The following is a 7,827-nucleotide window of genomic DNA, read 5'->3' as shown; positions in this document are numbered from 1 at the left end:
GGAGGGTGGGAGGGGGATGCAAGAGGGAGGAGATATGGGGATATACGTACATGTACAGCTGATTCACTTTGTTATAAAGCAGAAACTAACACACCATTGTAAAGCAATTATACTCCAATAAAGAGGTTAAAAAAAAAAGTGAAAGTAGGCAAACCCCTCTCTAAATTAAAAATGCTATCTGCAAAAAAAAAAAGACAATAAGCATTTATTGTTGCTACAGATCAGCTAGATGATTCTCCTGCACTCAGTCAACCTCACTTACTTATCAGTGGACAGCTGCATGTTGGGTCAATGGCTCTACTAATCTTGGCTTGAGTCTCTTACGTGTATGGGGATCAGCTGAACTATGCTGAGGCACCTGGGTTCTCCTTCACATGGACTGTCATCCTCCAGCAGGCCATGCTTATTCTAATGTCACTTTGGTTTCATCCTATTGGGCAGATCAGATCTACAAGATTCCACCTCTTAATGGGAGGAGTTTAAAAGCTAAGAAGTATGGATACAGACCAGGATGAAAACTTGCTACCATTGTGAAATCAAACTATTCTAGTGAGTTTATGGCCATTTTAAGGACAGTAGTCAGAGAAGCATCTTCAAGTAGATGACATTTGTGTTAAGAATAACCTGGTTAGCATTACCCTGATTCCAAAGGCAGATGAGGACACTACAAGAAAAAGGAAACTATAGCTCAATGTCCCTGATCAATATAGATGTAAAAGTCCTCAAAAAAATAAGAGCAAACTGAATTCAAGAACATATCAGGAGGGTTACACACCATGACCAAGTGGGATTTATCCCTGGAATGCAAAGGTGGTTCAACATACACAACTCAATAAATGTGTTGCACCTCACTAAGAGAATGAAAGATAAAAATCACATGATCATCTCAATAGATGCGGAAAAAGCATTTGACAAAATACAACACCCTTACCTGATAAAAACCCTCAACAGGTTGGATATAGAAGAAACATATGTCAACATAATAAAGGCCATACAGGACAAGCCCACAGCTAACATTATGCTCAATGATGAAAAACTGAAAGTTTTCCTCTAAGATCAGGATGAAGAGCTCAAGAGTAGGAGGTGGAAGAGCTCAAGATATAAGATTCTAGGGTCCACAGCTGGGTTGATCCTTTTGTCAAGATCGAAAGCAATGTCACTGCTTCCACAGAGAACCCCCAAACTTGTAAATGCTTCCCATGTCTCAAAATCTACAGATGCATTTAGGGTTGGATTTCCAGATGTAATCCAGGACAGAGCATTTGTTATTGCAGAAAACATTACACATTTCTAAAGTAGATCACTTCCATCCCTTCCCCAAATACCATGGGGTATTTCTTTCTATGGCAGGATTGTAGAATTTTCCTAAATAGTTTCATTTGATTATTTTTTTGGTTCTATCCTCACAAAATTTTCCTTCCAGTAACTCAAAGTATAGAAAGTTCTAACTCTAGGCACCATGGAAATAGTAAAAGAAACTACAAAAGGCAGAAGGACAGGTCAAAGTAAAGTAAGCCTTGGGCCCATGTCTCCAGAATATCCCCATGGCCAGTGGTGTATTAGTTGCTTTAATATATAAGAAATGGAGTATCTAAACTAGGAGTCAGAAAGCTTGGTTTCTAAGATGTTCCCCAATCTGAAACAATCCAGCATCCTTCTAACAAATCCAACTTTCTTGTTCAAATTACTATAAGCCACTTTAAGTCTATTACATGTCTATGACATGTAATAGAATTTTGGAAGCATGGATTTTCGGAAGCATGGGATGCTGGGGCACAATGGTTTGAGTTCTCTGGACCAATCTAATGCTTGTACTTCCAAGATCCACGGAAGTGTGGATGAACAGGCCATTCCCTCCTCCCTTCCTGCCTTCCCACCTGCCTGGCTCAAGCTTGGGTAGGCATGGTCCTCATGCTCCCACCCTAGCTCTGCCTGAACTTCCTCTACCCCAAGCACCTGCTCCTTGGGCCAGCTCCTGGGTTTATGATTGCCCAACTGGTCCTATCCAGGTGGGTAAGAGTCTTGGCTAAACCCACTGTCCAGGAAATCTCATGTTTTCTTTGGAAATAGATCTTACTTGCTTATTTATTTAAATCTTTATTCTGTTTAACATACAAAATAAATCTTATTTTGGATGTTAAGTTATAATGGTAGTCTTCTTAAAATTAATATCTTGGGGGAGTTATCAGTTTTCCTGGGTCTCTCCCACATATACAGGTTATTAAACTTTTGTTTGATTTCCTCTTGTTTAAAAAAAATGTTTTTTACATGGTGTCTCCAAAATGAATACTCATACCAAGAATATTCTACTCTGCTGGTAGGTTCCCAAAATTTCAACAGAATGTTTCAGCCAGCTGCTCTCTTTCTCTCTCTTGAATTCAACATCCCTCAAGCTGGGCTAAAGATATCCAATCTTTATTGGCCTTTTACAAGATGATAAAATTTAAGCTCAGATAGCCAATGGACACAGACCCAGAGGAGTCCCCCTCCTTTATCTTATTAACTCCTGCCATTCCTCTGGAGTCTCAGTGTACATGTTGCCTCCCCTGGGAAGTTTCTTCCTGCTTCAAGACTGTTATTACTGCCCTGCTGTAGTTCCCATAGCAACTTCTTCTGCTTCTATTATGACCTGCTTAACAGAAATGAAATCTCTTGTCTACTTTCAGAATTTTCTCCTCTCTCTGCTAAACCCTAAGCTTCTTGAGGACACTGTTACTATATCCCTGGTACCTTAGACAGTCCCTTATCTGCTGCAGGTATTCAAAAATATTTATTGAACATTGTGTAGACATAAAATTCATCATGCTCTGTGTGTCAGGTGGTATGATAAGCATCAGGTACAGCTTGTTTTTGCCTAAACGTCCATTTCCCCTTTCTGGTAAATTCACCCTGGTATTCCTTTGGTGAAATCACTTCTCCCACGTCCTTGATTAGTGTGCTTTGGATAGGGCAGATCCCACTCTAGGCTCCCAGGAGCAGTATATGAACAAAGGCTGGCATCTCTGACCAAGATTCAGAGTAAATTTGTTTGCCCAGCTCTAATTAATGAAATGGTTCTCTCATAAAGTAGTGAAGTGAGCAATCAGAAATATTTCAAAGGGGGTTTTCACGAAAATTCCTTTAAATTTCTGCCCAAGGAGAACTGTCACATAGCATGAGTCCAAAAATCCTCTTTGTGGTGTTTATAAGCCAAATTTTCTAAGAGTCTGTTGGCACACCTGGCCAACTGTCAAGCCCCATCCTTCCCACCACAAGGAATGGTTGGGGAATGGAAATGAGACCCAGGCTGAGGACTTAGCTAGGACTCTTGGCAAAGAAGACCCCTCTTCTCACTGAGCTGACTAAGCCTGGAGCTGCTCCTGGCCACCTCTGTCTCCCCTTGAGAAGACCTTGCCTGAGAATTAGAATGAAAAAGCGGACTTGAAGCTGGGAGGAGAATGATTCTGATGAAACCCTTTGAACACCTGGCTCTAACTATGTTTGAAGTGAGGCTGGTCTTAGGCTTGTTAAAATCTCTTTTCTCCTTAAGCCAGTTTGAGTTCAGTTTCTGTTATTTTCAACGGAAAAGTCCTAACGAATGCCATGTGCAGTATCACATTTAATTAGCATATTCAGGTAGCAGTTATTAACTTTCTGATTTAGAGGTTTAGCAATTGGTACATAGGGGCTGTCTCCCACTATGTGAACTCTCCCAAGGTCACATCCCAAGGTCACACAATTAGTAAGTGACAGAATCAAGAACCAGAACATGGTTCATCATGGCTACAAATGCCGGGTTCTAACCACTACTCACACTGCCACACACATGGGGGTAAAATAAAACAGAAAGGGCAAATGAATCCATGACAATAACAGCTTATTAACAGAACTCAGTCTCTGGATTCGCATGGTTCCATATGCAAGATGTAGTGGGATGGAGATGGGGAAGGAGGTCTGGTATGTTTCCTTACTTGCAAAAGGGACATATTACAGACATTCATTGACAGTGAACCATGATTATTTACTTATCATAACACACCTCCCTTCTCAGTAACTTTTCATCCTTCTTGAGATTTCACAGAATCAAGCATTTCTGGAAGGTTTTTACAGATTATATTCTTATCCAATCATTTCATATGCCATGAGGGGCCCTGAAAAAGGAAAATAAATTGGTTGTTGCAGGTCACAACATGGGGAAAAAAGGGTCCAGGTCTGGAATTCTCCACCCTTCCTGCCCAGCAACATGGGCCTGTTTCCACTATGGTTCAGAATCCCTATTGGATGGGCTGGTTCTGCCCACAGTGACTGAGAATTGCTAAGGAATTTCTACCATTCACCGAGGGCCAGAACCATACCAGGCACACTTAGTTACAAGTCTCTCCACCTTATACCCTAGTCCTCCCAATGCAACTCCTAACACACTCTGGCTTTGACAAGACAGTTGGCATAAACTTAGTGGCCATCAAGTTCATTGGTTTCCAAACCGTAAAGACAAAGCTCCCAAGAAATCTATTTGGGGGACTTGGAGACCCAGGGAGACAGGGGAAAGCAGGTCGACACAAGAGGGGCACAGCTGGTTTGGCCCTTCACTTGGATGCAAAGCATCTAATTCATTTCCACTGAAGCACCATGGTGTAGAGTAGATAACTACTTAAGCACTGGTATCTGTCAGGCTTAGGTGCAAATCCTTGCTCTGTGACCTTGGGCAAGTAACTTCACGTCTCTAAGCCTCAATTTCCTGATGTGTAAAATGAAGATAACAAACGAACCGCCTCAGAGTATTGTTGCAAGGATTAAATAATTTTCTGGCACAAAGTAAGGACTCAATATGGATTAGCCATCATTATTAGTGTGTGTGTCTACTGCACATGCATTTTGACTGATAGGCAACAAAAGGAGTGTCTGAGTTATTGGTACCCAAGAGACCACTGTTCCCTGAAATGTCTTTTAGTAACACTCTGTATTTTTACATTGTTTGCTAGAGACTTTTCCTTTTGTTAGAACCAATCGCCAAGATCCCTCAATAATTCCTCCTGTGTTTACTTTTCCCTTTCTTTACTGATAAAGCACACACTAATTGCAGTGGCTGTTTTAATACGAATGTTTTTACTTGTGGAACTGACCACAGATGTACACGATTGCTAGTGAGACATTATCTGTCTGCTTTCCTCCATTCTGCCTAAATTTTAAACCTTACCTATGTTCTCCTGGGCATCTTTCATGCTAATGCTTGTGGGTTTTATGTTATTCCCTTGTACCTAAGATGGTCTGATTTTCAGGAAGACCCTTCTATCCCCAATTCCTGCTCCATCCTTTGTGTGACATTGTGATTTATAATAAGAGATATATATTTGGTCGTCATCCCGTCTTGAGAGGGATGAAGCTGTCTTCTGTTATGCTAAAGAGGTGACTTCTGGTCCACACTTAAGGATGGGGGCTGGTTGCCAGGTGAACCAACCATGTGATTAGAGGGTTGGAACTTTCAGTCCCATCCCCTGAAAGCGAAGATGGGTGGAGGGTGACTTAATCGCCAATGGCCATTGGTAAACCAATCAGGCCTGTGTAATGAAGCCTCCATAGAAACCCAAAGGGAAGGGTATCAGAGGGCTTCCAGGTTAGCGAACATGTGGGGACTCTGGGAGAGAGGGTGATGCGCTTGGAGAGAGCAGGGGAACTCCGAGCCCTTTCCCCACACTTTGCCACGTGCATCTCTCCCATCTGGATGTTCCTGGGTTACACTCATAACAAACTGCTAATCTCATGAGCAGAATATTTCTCTGAGTTCTGTGAGCCACTCTAGCAAATTAATGGAACCCAAAGAGGGGGCATAGCCAGTCTGTCAGAAGCACAGGTGACCTGGCATCTGAAGTGGAGTGCGGGGCAGCCTTGTAGGACTGAGCCCTTAACCTGTGGGATATAATGTGGTCTCCAGCTGGACAGCATCAGGCCTAAGCTGAATTGTAGGACACCCAGTCAGTGTCCAAGATGTGCTTGTTGGTGTCAGAAACTCACCCCACCTCCCACTGGAAATGGGTACAGAACCTTTTACTTTGGTAATTTGTCTTCATACAAATACCTTAGTGGCAGGTAATACCTTATACCACTTAAAGGCGTTGCCTCTTTGATGCAAATAATAGGTTAAATAGAATCTAAAAAGGTCTTTTGACTTAGGAGATTGCTTAAGACCATGGGATATCACTGAAAATTCTATAAAGTAGAAAATGAACAACCTAAAATAGAATGTTAGAACTTCCAAAGACACAATCCTGATTATGTATGAGCAATTTTATTTAAATGATATTGATGCAGCTAGATAATGATGATGGAATTTAAGCCTCTTCAAGCACTAAGAAATTCTGGTGATATATAGCATCATTCTCCCTACCCATCATTTTCACTCCCCTTTGCTGATGACTTTTGTTAAGTTGTAAATGTCTCTTCTATGTTTTTCATTCCATACTATAAAATTATTCTCTTGCGACAGCCACTTGCAACTTGTTATTTTCCTAAAATGCTGTACAATTTCATTAGAACTAGAAAGGGCTTCTGGAATGTTATCAACCGGGTACTGTTCATCTGTCAATAGATCTTGGCCTTACTAGGACAGGATTGGATTGAATTAAAAGGCTAAACTTTCTGGGTGAATGATCTAAAACTTCTGGAGGAATAGCAAAAGTGTTGGCCAAACTAAAACAGATACCTGTGGGTACAGGCAGGTGAAAGATCCTTTTACCCCATTCACTTTTAATGGCACATTATTTATTTCGGAACCTAATAAAATGGCTTCTTAGAAGTGTTATTATTTGACTTTAGAAATTTCAAAATTGTCGAATGTCCTCTTGCTCAAAAGAATGATACCACTGCCTGCTTTTTAATTTTAAAATACTTGCTTTATCTTAACATATGGTTAAAATTCAAAGCGTTTTCTGTGTGATATTTGCTGAGCCCCTAGAGCAGGGGCTCTCAGTTGGGGTCAGTTTAGCCCCCAGAGGACATCTGGAAACATTTTTGGAGGTCACATCTGGGCGTGGGTTCTATTGGCATCTACTGGGTAGAGGCTAGGGATGCTTCCGAACATCCTTCCCAGGACATATCCTCACAACAAAGAATTATCTGGCCTAAACCTAACAGTGCTGAGGTTAAGAAACCCTGCTGTAGAGCATGTCAGATCCCAAAGGTACAAGAGCCTACTCTTGTCTTGGAGTTGCTTAGGATCAACTTGAATAAGACAGTCCTCTCAACGTGTGGTGCTTGTATGTGATGCATCGCATCGGTCTCTTACTCTGCATTTGTCTACCCAGCTGGACTGCAAACCCTTTGAGGCAGGGACTGTCCTCACCATTTCTTTGTCAGAGGCGATGGTTAGTGAGCTGTTCTCTGGACTTGAGGGAGAACACAACAATAAGAGCAGTTAACTCTCAAATGCTCAGCACACTAAGGGTTGAAAGAAGTAGAAGGTCCAAACTCATGGCTGAAAAGTATGAGTCAAAGTGTGCTCAGATAGATTTATGTTAATGTAGGTAAAGTTATATCCAGTAATTTCAAATATACTTGCCATTCTAATATGCCCATATAATAAAGGTACTCATTAGCCTTAATAATTCAGAAATACTAAATATAAATCACTTGATAAAACTTCCCCCAAAGTTACTGAATATTAAAATAACACGTCATCACCTACTACTTAGGTGGCCATATCAACCCCATCCCACACCCAGGCTTTAAAAAGGAAGCAGAAAGAGGTCAGAGATGCAATCCCAAGTATTTGTTCCTTTCCCTCCTCACCTAATCCCTCCATTGCCTGAGGCAGCCATAGCTCTGATGCTACAGGAATGTATACTTAGCTAC

Source organism: Lipotes vexillifer, unplaced genomic scaffold, assembly GCF_000442215.2.
Source record: "Lipotes vexillifer unplaced genomic scaffold, Lipotes_vexillifer_v1.1 scaffold385, whole genome shotgun sequence".
Classification (NCBI taxonomy): domain Eukaryota; kingdom Metazoa; phylum Chordata; class Mammalia; order Artiodactyla; family Lipotidae; genus Lipotes; species Lipotes vexillifer.
The sequence above is the reverse complement of the archived record's forward strand: the minus strand, read 5'-3'. Positions refer to the sequence as shown.